A 12545-nucleotide genomic window follows, 5' to 3' on the forward strand; every position below is an offset into this window, starting at 1 on the left:
GCGGATCTGAACGGTCCGCTAATGTGAAAGGGGCCTGAGCCTTTTTCTGACACTTGTTGCTTACAAGTTAAAATCAGTATTTTTTGCTAGAAAATTACTTAGAACCCCCCAAACATATATATATATATATATATATACACACACACATTTTTTTTTAGCAGAGACCCTAGCGAATAAAATGGCGATCTTTGCAATCTTTGATGTCACACTGTATTTGCGCAGCGGTCTTTCAAAGGCAGTTTTGTGGGAAAAAATACACTTTAATGAAATAAAACTAAGCAGTAAAGTTAGCCCAATTTTTTTGTATAATGTACAAGATGATGTTAGGCCGAGAATCTTGAGAGAATCGTGATCTTTATTCTAAGCAAAAAAATCATCATTCTTAATTTATCCAGAATTGTGCATCTCTAATGTATACAAGTTTCTTCTTTCCAGGGATAGAGAGATTAGCCCTGGAAAGAAGAAACTAGTATACAGGCTAGAAATTGCACGGTCGTGCAACACCCTACCTAAATAAAATTGATGTCCTTTTTTTTCCCACAAATAGAGCTTTCTTTTGGTTGTATTTGATCAGGTCTGCGGTTTTTCGTTTTAGCGATATAAACAAAAAAAGAGCCTCAATTATGAAAAAACACCAATATTTTCTACTTTCTGGTATAAGACCCCGTTCACACTGGGGCGACTTGTCAGGCGACCTGGCCACCTGACAAGTCACCGCAGGTCATCTGCCATAGATTAGCACAGGACCCGTTCCAATAGGAGCGACACAAGTCGCTCCGACTTAGAAAAAGGGTCCTGAGCTTCTTTGGGGCGACCTCGGAGCGATCTGCATTGACTTCAATGATATGAAGTCCTTGCATGCCGCTCCGAGGTCGCGGTGCGCGCTGTGCACCGCGACTTCACAGGTGGCCCCGGGAAGTCGGGTCGCCTGTATGTGAACGGGCTCTAAAACATTCCCAAAAAAAAAATTTGTATTCTGCTACATATTTTTGGTAAAAAAAATCCCAAAAAGCGTATAATTGGTTTGTGCAAAAGTTATAGCGTCTACAAACTATGGGATAGATTTATGGACTTTTACCGTATTTTCCGGCGTATAAGACGACTGGGCGTATAAGACGACCCCCCTAATTTTCATCAACCGGTAATACTTTTACTTAGGTTACCTTGGAGATATTCTACTCGGCGTATAAGACGACCCCCCATTTTTGGGGGATTTTTTTGAGGTTCAAAAGTAGTCTTATACGCCAGAAAATACAGTAAATTTTTTATTAGTAATGGCCGTGATCAGCGATTTTCAATTTACTCTAAGAGTGTGATTCCTGCACTCTTAGGCTGGCCATACACTATACAATTTTCCTATTCAATTTCCTTTAGATTTACCTTCAACTATGTAGTGGAAGGGCCTGCCTGATTGCATACAAACTGAAAGGGTTTAGGTTTGACCTCATATTATATGGTTTTGGTAAATCTAAAGGAAAGTTGAACAAGAAAATTGTATAGTGTATGGCCAGCCATAGACACTCAAAGTCTCTCTAAAGCTGCACATACAGTAACTGGTACCAATAAAACAGTTCAATTGTAAGAAGCCCTATTTGAATACCCTGACAGCGCAGTACATCCCCATATTGTTTCATGATCAGCGATTTTTATCAGGACTGTGACATTGTGGCGGACAAATCTGACACTTTTTGGGGACCAGTGACATTAATACAGTGATCAGTGCTAAATAATCTGCACTGTTACCGTATAAATGACACTGGCAGGGAAGGGGTTCAATAAAAACATGGCAACATTTCATTCTTTGTGTGTTATTAGTTTAAGCAGACTGTGATTGTCAATTGTTGTGACTTAGATGATGATCAGATCACATTTTATGACCAATTTGTGCAGAAATCCATAGCATTCCAAAGGGTTCACATACTTTTTCTTGCAGCTGTATATACTACGTGATCGGCCACTTCCAGGTAGAGGGCACGCATGCAGCTCACTTCCACTGTGATTACTCACAGCGGAAGCCAATTGGCGGGAGCACGGTGCCCGATGTCTGCGGCACCTGCAGATCGTTAGGCAGAACAGTGTATGTAAACAATGTAGATCACTGTCCTGACAGAAGGGAAGGGATGGAATTTGTGTCCCTGCTAAGCAGGGAATAAATTCCATGTCTTCCCCAAGTAAAAGCACCTCACACAGTTTAGTAAAACACAGGCTAAACACACAGTTAACCCTTTGCCACTGATGTTAACCCCTTCCCAGCCAGTGTCAGTGCATACTTTTTTAGCAATGATCACTATTTTTGTGTCACTGGTTCCCAAAAAGTGTCAGAATAGCCGCCACAATATTGAGGTCCTACTATAAGTCACTGATTGCTGCCATTACTAGTAAAAACATAAAATAAATATTCCCTAGTTTGTAGACGCTATAACTCTTGTGCAAACCAATCAATATACACTTATTGGGATCAGTCAGTTCCCCCCCAGCATCAATTAGTGTCAGATTGACCGCCACACTATCACAGCCCCCTTATAAAGTCGCTGATCGCCATTAGTAGTATAAAAATAAATAAATAAAAAATCCAGTACTCATCCCATAGTTAGTAGATGCTATAACTTTTGTGCAAACCAATCAATATACACTTATTGGGATCAGTCAGTTCCCCCCCAGCATCAATTAGTGTCAGATTGACCGCCACACTATCACAGCCCCCTTATAAAGTCGCTGATCGCCATTAGGAGTATAAAAATAAATAAAAATTCCAGTACATATCCCATAGTTAGTAGATGCTATAACTTTTGCGCACACCAATCAATAAACGCTTATTGGGATCAGTCAGTTCCCCCCCAGCATCAATTAGTGTCAGATTGACCGCCACACTATCACAGCCCCCTTATAAAGTCGCTGATCGCCATTAGGAGTATAAAAATAAATAAAAATTCCAGTACATATCCCATAGTTAGTAGATGCTATAACTTTTGCGCACACCAATCAATAAACGCTTATTGGGATCAGTCAGTTCCCCCCCAGCATCAATTAGTGTCAGATTGACCGCCACACTATCACAGCCCCCTTATAAAGTCGCTGATCGCCATTAGTAGTATAAAAATAAATAAAAATTCCAGTACATATCCCATAGTTAGTAGACGCTATAACTTTTGCGCACACCAATCAATAAACGCTTATTGGGATTTTTTTTACCAAAAACATGTAGCAGAATACATATTGGCCTAAAATAATGAATTGACTGGATGTTTTATAGCATAAAGTAAAAAAATATTGTTTGTTTGTTGTTTGTCAGGTGTTTTTGTTTATGGCGCAAAAAAAATAGACTACAGAGATGATCAAATACCACCAAAAGAAAGCTCTACTTGTAGGAAAAAAGGACAGAAATGGTGTTTGGGTAGTGTCGCACGACCGCGCAATGGCCAGTATAATTGATGCAGCGCAAAAATGGCCTGGTCACCAAGGGAGGTAAAACTTCCTGTGGTGAAGTAGTTTAAGTGAAATTTGTATTGCTTTTTATGGGGGTTGTGGTATAATGTTGGGGGGGGGGTAAACTTCAGACCTTAAAATGTGCAAAAAAAAAAAAAAACCCCAGTGGCCACTGAGCTGTTGCGGTGGGGAGTGGGGGAAGGGTACTGGCCTTCCCAGGCTGCAATGGCCGGGATGTGTGAGGTGAGCAGAGCTGCTATAACAAAGGTGGGGAATAAAGGAGAGCGGCAATCCTCCCCCTCCCGCAGTGATGAGAAGGTGTTGATATTCCCGGTCCCCTATGTGAATGCACACACCATACACCGCCCAGCCCGCCACATCAATTATCACTCAGAGAATATTCCAAAACCGGAAACGCGCTAAACGGAACTACATAGAACGGGATCATTTACCAGCCGCTTCGCTTCTCCCTCCGCACCGGCTCCTTAGCAACCTGCAGGCACGTACAGCTCACGTCGTACGTCCCCTGCTGCAATGTTCCCGTTATGTATCACTCCGCCACTCAACCCTTTACAGACTTGTACAATATTTTTCATTAGTAAAAAAAAATTCGAACAGCAACGTGAAAACATTTATCAAATTCTGCTGAAGTAATAGAAAGAGAACGGGCGTTATACAACAAAAACAAATAGGGAACTATGTTTTTATATCAGTCGGTAGAGATAGTCTTCCGCGCCTTAGAGCATGCCGGGAGTTGTAGTCTTTAGAGGGGCCGGTGACGTAGGCACACTGGGAAGCATGTCTATTGGGTAGACCACGTGGCTGGGGGTTGGCTCCCTCTCTTTCCACGCCCCCTCCGTGTCTGACTCGGTGCTGAGGGAGAGCGGAGCGGTGATTGGCTGGCGGGGGTGAGGATGCGGTGGCAGACAGTGGAAAGGGGGTGGTGACGTAGAACCGTCTGGATGGGAGTGGTGAGACATCTGTGTGCTGCTGTGACATAAGAAGGTGACGTCAGGTAGGTAGTCCATCACCTCATTGTCACTACACTGATTTATAGAGGATGTGTGGGGGTGATAGGTGTCAGGGGGGATGGTGGTGAGGGGGGAGTGGCAGTGGTGGGCACAATGGTGGGATGTATGGCTAGTACAGGTGTATAGGAGTGAATGGAGGGGCCCAGCACTGGAGTTCTGGCTACATAGAGCTCTGTGAGGGCTCAACTCCTAATGCCACCCATCAGTGCAGCCCTGTGCCCATTAATAAGTCCTTAACCACTTAAGCCCCGGAGGATTTTCCTGCTTAACGACCAGGGGGTATTTTGCGATTCGGCACTGCGTGACTTTAACGGACAATTGCGAGGTCGTGCGACGCTGTACCTAAACAAATTTGACGTCCTTTTTTTCACACAAACAGAGCTTTCTTTTGGTGGTATTTGATCACCTGTGCGATTTTTACTTTTTGCGCTATAAACAAAAAAAGAGCGTACATTTTACAAAAACAACAATATTTTTCACATTTTTTTATATGAAATTCCCCCCAAAAAAATGTAAAAATCTAAATTTTTTAACATTTTCGGCCAATTTGTTTTATGCTACCTATGTTTGGTAAAAAAAATCGCAAAAAGCGTATTTTGATTGGTTTGCGCAAAAGTTATCGCGTTTACTAACAAAGGGAAAGATTTTTGTCATTTTTGTTGTTTTTTTTTTTTAACGTGTAATAGCGGCGATCTGCGATTTTTTTTTTTTGCGGTACTGCGACATTGCGGCGGACAGATCGGACCCTTGACTGACATTTTTGACACTTTTGGGGTTACCAGTGACATTTCTACAGTAATCAGTGCTATACATATGCACTGTTACTGTAAAAATACACTGGTAGTGAAGGGGTTAACTTTATTTGGGAGGGAGGGGCTGTGTGTGTCCCTAGGGGCGTGCTTTTTACTGTGATTGGCTGTGGCTTGAGCTGTAAGGACACTGATCAATGGATCTACATACTAGATCCGTGTGATCAGTGTCTTTACAGCGAGGAGAATGACAGGTGGCTTGTTTACACAAGCTGCCTGACATTCTCCCTCTCCCCTGCCGATCGCCGAGTGACCGGCGGACATCGGGTCCGCTGGTCACACGCGGGGGGGGGTCCGTGACCGCGCGGGCGCGCGCTCGCTCCCCAGAGCCTCACAGGCGAGCGACGTAGACCTACGTCACTCTGCCTGTGAGGGGCTGACTGCCGCAGTAAATATACTGTGAGCAGTCGGCAAGCGGTTAAAGTGGAAATAAAGTCCATGAACATCCCCAATGAGCTCTCTCATTGGTCCTGGCTTCTCCCAGGCCTGGGGCCTTCCTCTTATTTGGCGGTTGTAGGATGACGTCAATCCCACACATGTGCACAGGGTTCCTTCATCCCCACAAAGTAGAACTGAACCCCTTCATTCACTTTTCCCCAAAACCATCCCATTCTAGGCAATGCCACGCAGGAGCTCACAGATGCTTGTGCGCTCAACTGACTCGTCAAGCCATCCCACGTGTGGTGTCCTAACTAGCACTGCACCGCATGGAAAGTTTGGGGCCGAAAACTGAAAATGAAAGTTTTTAAAAAGATGTTATTTTTAGATATGTGTAATATATTTGAATATTTAATGAATTTAAATAAATATGAATTTATTGTCGGCCGTTATCTGCACCTTTAGCACAAGAAAAGCTCTAGATAAATGCACCCCTTTAAATTCTATGTGTGTCTTCTCAATGGTCCATTGCGTGTGCGATGTGGTGTAAAAAATCCAGCTTGCTACATTTTTGGTCAATTGCACAAAAAATGCACCTCCCTGTTGAAATTCATTGAAAACGTGTCAATAACTCACCCGTGTTATGTTTTGATGCAGTTTTGAGTCACGTTACCTATAAAAAACAAACCATAAGCATGGTAAAATTGCTGCAAAATCGCTTGCATTTTTGGTGCTATTATCATCACCTTTTTCTTTTATCGGCAAACACCATTTTCTCCCAATATTTTGGTGCATCTCTAGTCATAACTGCAGCACCATATTTATTACTGGTACTTACATAGTGCCATCAATTTACATACATATTGTACATTTCCATCAGTCCCTGCTTTCAAGGAGCTTACAGTTTAAAGCGGAGTTCCAGCCATTTCACTCACCTGTCCAACGGTCCAGCGATGCGGCCGCCCGAAGCCTCGATCCTCTCCCTCGGCGCCGGCATCACTGCTGTGGGCACCCGGCTGTTACAGTTTGCGGCTTCACAGCCGGGTACCCACTGCGCATGCTCGAGTCGCGCTGCGCGCCGTGATTGGCCGGCGTCAGAGGTCCCAGAGGATTGCAAGGAGGGAGGGGGAGAGGAGAACTTCCGCTCAGGGCGCCGCGGCGCTCCGAGAGGAAGTGGGAGCGGGTACCTGTCAAAACTAGGTACCCGCTCCCCCCCCCCCCAAAAAAAATGACATGCCAAATGTGGCATGTCAGGGGGGTAGGAACGCCTAAAGCGGAAGTTCCACTTTTGGGTGGAACTCCGCTTTAAAGTCCCTTTCATATGTGTGGGAGAAAACCGGAGTACTCAGGGGGAAACACACAAACAGCAAATGTTTGGAGGCTTTTAGAAACCAACTGAAAGTGGACTGGAGACTTTTGTTGTGATATTTGGGGAACTTTGCAAATCATAGCGGAACTAAACCCATCAAGTTTACAGCTTCAACAAACAGTTAACCACTTAAGCCCCAGCCCTATTTCGGACACTTTTTGTTTACAAGTTAAAACCAGTATTTTTTCCTAGAAAACTACTTAGAACCCCCAAACATTATGTATATTTTTTTAGCAAAGACTCTGGAGAATAAAATGTCGGTCATTGCAAAACCTTTTGTCAAGCGGTATTTGCGCAGCGGTCTTTAAAACGCCATTTTTTTGGAAAAGAATTGAAAAATCACATTTCACTGCATTTAAAAAATACTAAACAGTAAAGTTAGCCCATTTTTTTTGTATATTGTGAAAGATGATGTCACGCCGAGTAAATAGATACCCAACATGTTACGGTTTAAAATTGCGCCCCCCCGTGGGATGGTGACAAACTACTGTCAATAGAGATCTCAATCTGCGACGCTTTAAATTTATTTAACGGTTACCAGTTTAGAGGTAGAGTGTAGCTCTTTTTTTTTAAATTATTGCGCACGCTCTGGCGATCGCGGCGATACCTCACATGTGGGGTTTTAACAGCGATTTCATTTGCGGCTCGACTTGCGTATACGTTTTTTTTTTTGTGCGCGAGCTAACGGTGACGGGGGCGGTGAAATTTTATTTTTTTTTTTCCTATTTATTTTTTTTAAACTTTATTACAGGTTTTTTAAAAAAAAAAAAATCTGATCACTTTTATTGCTGTCACAAGCAATGTAAACATCCCTTGTGACAGCAATATGTGTGACAGGTACACTTTATGGAGGGATCGAGGGTCTAAAAGACCCTAGACCCCTCCACTACACTTCCCTGTATGCAAAACGCCGAAAACTGCATTTTTGCATACAGCCGTTTTTTAAATTTGCCGCCTTTTGCAGCACAGTAACCCGGAAGTGACGTCATGGACGCCGCCTTCGGGTTACGTCATCGGAGCCCCGATCGATGCCGTTTCCGGCATTCATCGGGACTCCATCCAGCCGGCAGACGTGCCGGCTGGGTGCTCGGGGCTCCCGGTGGGACGGGAGCCCCGGGCAAAGCCACAGAAGGCGGCGGGAGGGGGGGGTACGTCCCCTCCCGCCCCCCGGGTAACGATCGAGCGGCTCCCGAGCCGCATCGGTCGCTACTGACGGAAAGCCGACCGTCGGCTTCAAACCACGGTACTGGGATGATGCCTCTAACTAGAGGCATCATCCCGGTATAAACCCGCAAAGTGTACCGACGTATCGGTACGTTGATATGCGGTAAGTGGTTAAGCTCAAGGCATGCCAGTAAGGCTAACTGTCACATTTGCTTGTAATTTCAACCAAACTGTCAAACCATCAAATGGCTGGAGTCATAACTGATCACATGTGCAGCGCCATGGCAGTTGTAGATTAAACAGAAGTAGCTTCCTTGGCTGTAAAGGATAGGAGGTTAATGCCTCGTACACATGCATCGATTATTGGCCGGGAATTTTCGGCCAACGTCCGATCGGCCGATTGTAGGCTTGTTAGTATGATGCTTTTGACAACCGACTCCGACTTTTCGGCCGAATAAAATCTGGTGTGCATGCTATAAAATTTTTGTTGGCCGTCAACACAACGGCCGATTTTCCGTTAGTCAGTACAGATTTCGGCAGACAAAAATCTGATGAGCAAGACTGGGTATGCTCAGAGAAGAAAAAACACACGGAAAGTAAACCAGCACATGACATCACTTCTGCAGTAGATTTTTGTTGGCCGAGAAAATTTTTGAGCTCATCACAGGCGACTACGCTGCTATACCCATATGCTGCTTTATCCATAAAGGACAGCATAGTGTTAAAGGTGAACTCGCACTATGGACTTTCCCTCCCCACTGGCTCCTACTGCTGTCAGTCACAGCTAGTGAGCCAATGAAGAGAGAGAGGGGGTAGGGCCAAGCCACACTCCGTATATCAATGGACACACAGTGCAGTGACTCTGGAGTGAGCCTGCTTGGGTGCCTCCATAGCAAGCTGCTTGTTCTGGGGGCACTCAGCAGGAGGGAGGGGCCGAGAGTGCCAGAAGAGGAGGATCCGGGCTGCTCTCTGCAAAACCACTGCAAAGAGCAGGTAAGCATGACATTTGTTATTTAAAAAAAAAATTCTTTTATTATCACTTTAAATAATATCAATTTTTAATTGCAACTAATGTAAATACCTGAACTTGACTTGTTAACAGCCTTTGGCAATTCTCTATAAAGTAGCACTCTGACTAGGAGAGGTTGGAGCAGAAGTGGGTGGCAGTCTGGTGTATTGCTGACTAGGAACATGGTAATAGGAGGAAAGAGAAGACAGATGACCTCATCAGTCTCTTGTTGCTCCTTCACTGTTCAGTCAGCAGGCTGAAGGGTAATCAAAGGGTGCTCCTCTGTAAGGGGTGTCATCCGCCACCAGTGAGGAGATACCATCAAAATGATGTCATGCATATCTAGCCATTTGGCTTCCAGAAGCAACATATTTTTAAATCCTATGCTTTATCATATAATTGTTTTGTCCTTTTTAGTTGTCTTTATTTTCATCAACATTGATATGTGGTACACTTCACTCTGTGATGTCTATAAATGTGCCATAGTTCACTGTTGTGTATGGTATATGGTAGATATTAAGAGGTTGGTTGTTCCTTTTTTTATGTAAGTCAAGAAAGTCCAGAAATGTCCAATGTAGCTCACCAACTGTTTGTGATCTTCTTCCTATGAATCATTTACAATGTGGGGAATTTGCTAAGAATGGAGCTGCCAGAATCTGGAGCAGATGTACAATGCACCCAATCAGCTTCTAGCTTTCATTTTCAGAGCTTAAGGGTCTTTTCACACAGGCTGAAAACCTGGCAGGCGGACCTGATCGGACCCTCCAGTCTCCCCTATGGAGGGTTGGATGTCAGCGGACACACGGACACTTGCTGCCATCCAAACTGATACTGGCCGCAAAATCCAAACGGATGGTGGTCCTATTTTCCATCCGTCTGAGGGATCAGATAGGATCGGATGAAAATGGACAAGCGGTCCGTTTCCACCCGATTTCTGCACAGGAGAGCGGGCTATGTCTGTGTCCACTTTGCACAGTGGAGCGGACAGGACCTGTCATCCGCCTGGTCAGTGGATCCCCCCGCTGAGCAAGCGGAATCCACGAGACGGAGGCACCCGTGTGAATGAGGCCTAACTGACCAAGCTGAAGATAGAACCTGATTGGTTGCAATGCACAGCTGCTTCTAAGTTTGTATGCCAAGTTTATTACCTTTCTTTTAATATTATTTAAGTTATGGCAGATGTTTTATGTAATTGAGGCTGTTACATAAAAAATGTTGAAGTACAAGTCTATGTCTAAAAATATTTTTTTCTTAAATATAGGACAATGATAAGATCCCTGTCAGTTTTTTTTTTTTTTTTTCATCTGTGTCCAATTTAGCATAGGTTCACACTAGGAACAGCGAGTGAATGCAGGAGGTGGAAACCTTACAAGCAGACCTGAACAAAATAACGGGGTGGGCACCTACATGGAAGATGAGGTTTAATGTTGAAAAATGTAAAGTAATGCACTTGGGTGTCAGAAACCAGAAAGAAAGCTACTCACTAGGGGGGAACCTCTGGGTGAGTCTAAGATGGAAAAGGACCTGGGGGTACTGGTAGACAACAGGCTTGGCAGTGGCATGCAATGCCAAGCCGCTGCAAGCAAAGCCAACAGAATATTGGGATGTATAAAAAAGGGGATTCACTCCAGAAATAAAGAGATTATTCTTCCACTCTACAAGACTCTGGTCCGGCCACATCTGGAGTATGCTGTCCAGTTCTGGGCACCGGTCCTCAGGAAGGATGTGCTGGAACTGGAGAGAGTCCAGAGAAGGGCAACAAAAATAATTAGGGGAATGGAGGACATCGGCTATGAGGAAAGACTACAAGCACTGAACCTATTCTCTCTGGAGAAGAGACGGCTGAGGGGGGATATGATATCAATGTACAAATACTGTACTGGCGACCCTAGCATAAGGAACAAACTATTCAGAGAGAGGAGATACAATAAGACGCGTGGCCACTCACTAAAACTAGAGGAAAGGCGGTTTAACCTTAAAATACGTAGGGGGTTCTTCACTGTAAGAGCAGTAAGGATGTGGAATTCTCTTCCACAAGCAGTCGTATCAGCAGGGAGCATCGATAGTTCAAAAAACTATTAGATGGACACCTTAAAGACCACAACATACAGGGATATACAATGTACGGTTAACAGCAAACACACACACATCATAGGTTGAACTGGATGGACTGGTGTCTACCTCACTAACTATGTAACTGTGCACTTTGTAAAGTGCAGTTGCACTCTGCATGAGCAGTTTCTCCAGAGCTTAGTAAATATGAGCAAAAGCTCTGCCGACTTCCATCATCCAATCAAGTACAAGCAATAATGCTGTTTTTTTTTTTTTCCTTGCACGTGATTGGGTAAATGGAACTTTACCTCGTTTACTAAGCTCTGAAGCAACTGCTTTTGCAGAGTGCAACTGCACTTTGCAAAGTGCACAATCTATTTGCCTTTATTAAATCATCTCCACTGTCTCTGTCATCAGGCCATATAATAAAACCCTAGTGATGAAGCTGACGTGATTGTAAAGTCTTGTGTTTATTTTTTATAACAAACATGTTATACTTATTACCTCCTCTGTACAGTTGGTTTTGCACAGAGCAGCCTGGATCCTCCTCTTCTCAGGTCCCTCTTTGCTGCTCCTTACCCCTCACTCCTGTCGAATGCCCCCACAGCAGCAGTTTTCTATGGGGGCACCCGAGCCAAGCTGCAGCTCCGTGTAACCATTCAGATACGGAGCTGCGGTTCGGCCCCGCCCCCTCTCTCCTGATTGACTAACTGACTTTGGTTCACAGCTACGGGAGCCAATGGCGCCGTGGCTGTGTCCCAGCCAATCAAGAGGGAGAGTCCCTGACGGCCGAGGGACTCGTGGACATTGCTGGACAGAGACGGGGCTCAGATAAGTATTAGGGTGGCTGCTACACACAGGAGGTTTTTTTATCCTGTTGCATAGAATGCAACGTTGGGGCACTATTCCTTCTACTTCACTAATGATGAGGCACTATTTCTCCCACTTCACCAACAATTGGGCACTATTCCTCCCCCTTTCACTAACGTTGGGGCACTATTCCCTCAACTTCACCAATGATGAGGCACTATTCCCTCCACTTCACCAACGATGAGGCACTATTCCCTCCACTTCACCAATGATGAGGCACTATTCCCTCCACTTCACCAATGATGAGGCACTATTCCTTCCACTTCACCAACGATGAGGCACTATTCCTCCCACTTCACCAACGATGGGGCACTGGGGGAGATTTGCTAAAGCTGGAGTACACAGAACCTGGTGCAACTATGCATAGTAACTAATCAGCTTCCAGGTTTTAGCCCCTGTTCACATCTGGTCGATTTGGCATGCCAAATAGGAGCCTA

The 12545-nt window shown here is 44.6% G+C and overlaps 2 protein-coding genes across 2 annotated transcripts in view; one reads left to right on the top strand and one right to left on the bottom strand.

The window, feature by feature from the left end:
- Positions 1–3967, bottom strand: part of HMG20A (high mobility group 20A) — a 59325-nt gene extending 55358 nt beyond the window's left edge. Inside the window, exon 1 of the mRNA XM_082256402.1 lies at positions 3879–3967. The gene's annotated coding sequence lies outside the window, so the exon portion shown is untranslated. The remainder of the gene's footprint in view (positions 1–3878) is intronic.
- A 331-nt stretch (positions 3968–4298) lies between these two features.
- Positions 4299–12545, top strand: part of PEAK1 (pseudopodium enriched atypical kinase 1) — a 156700-nt gene continuing 148453 nt past the window's right edge. The window contains exon 1 of the mRNA XM_082254202.1: positions 4299–4441. The gene's annotated coding sequence lies outside the window, so the exon portion shown is untranslated. The remainder of the gene's footprint in view (positions 4442–12545) is intronic.

The sequence above is a fragment of the Pelophylax lessonae genome, assembly GCF_965119305.1.
Source record: "Pelophylax lessonae genome assembly, chromosome: 4".
NCBI lineage: Eukaryota > Metazoa > Chordata > Amphibia > Anura > Ranidae > Pelophylax > Pelophylax lessonae.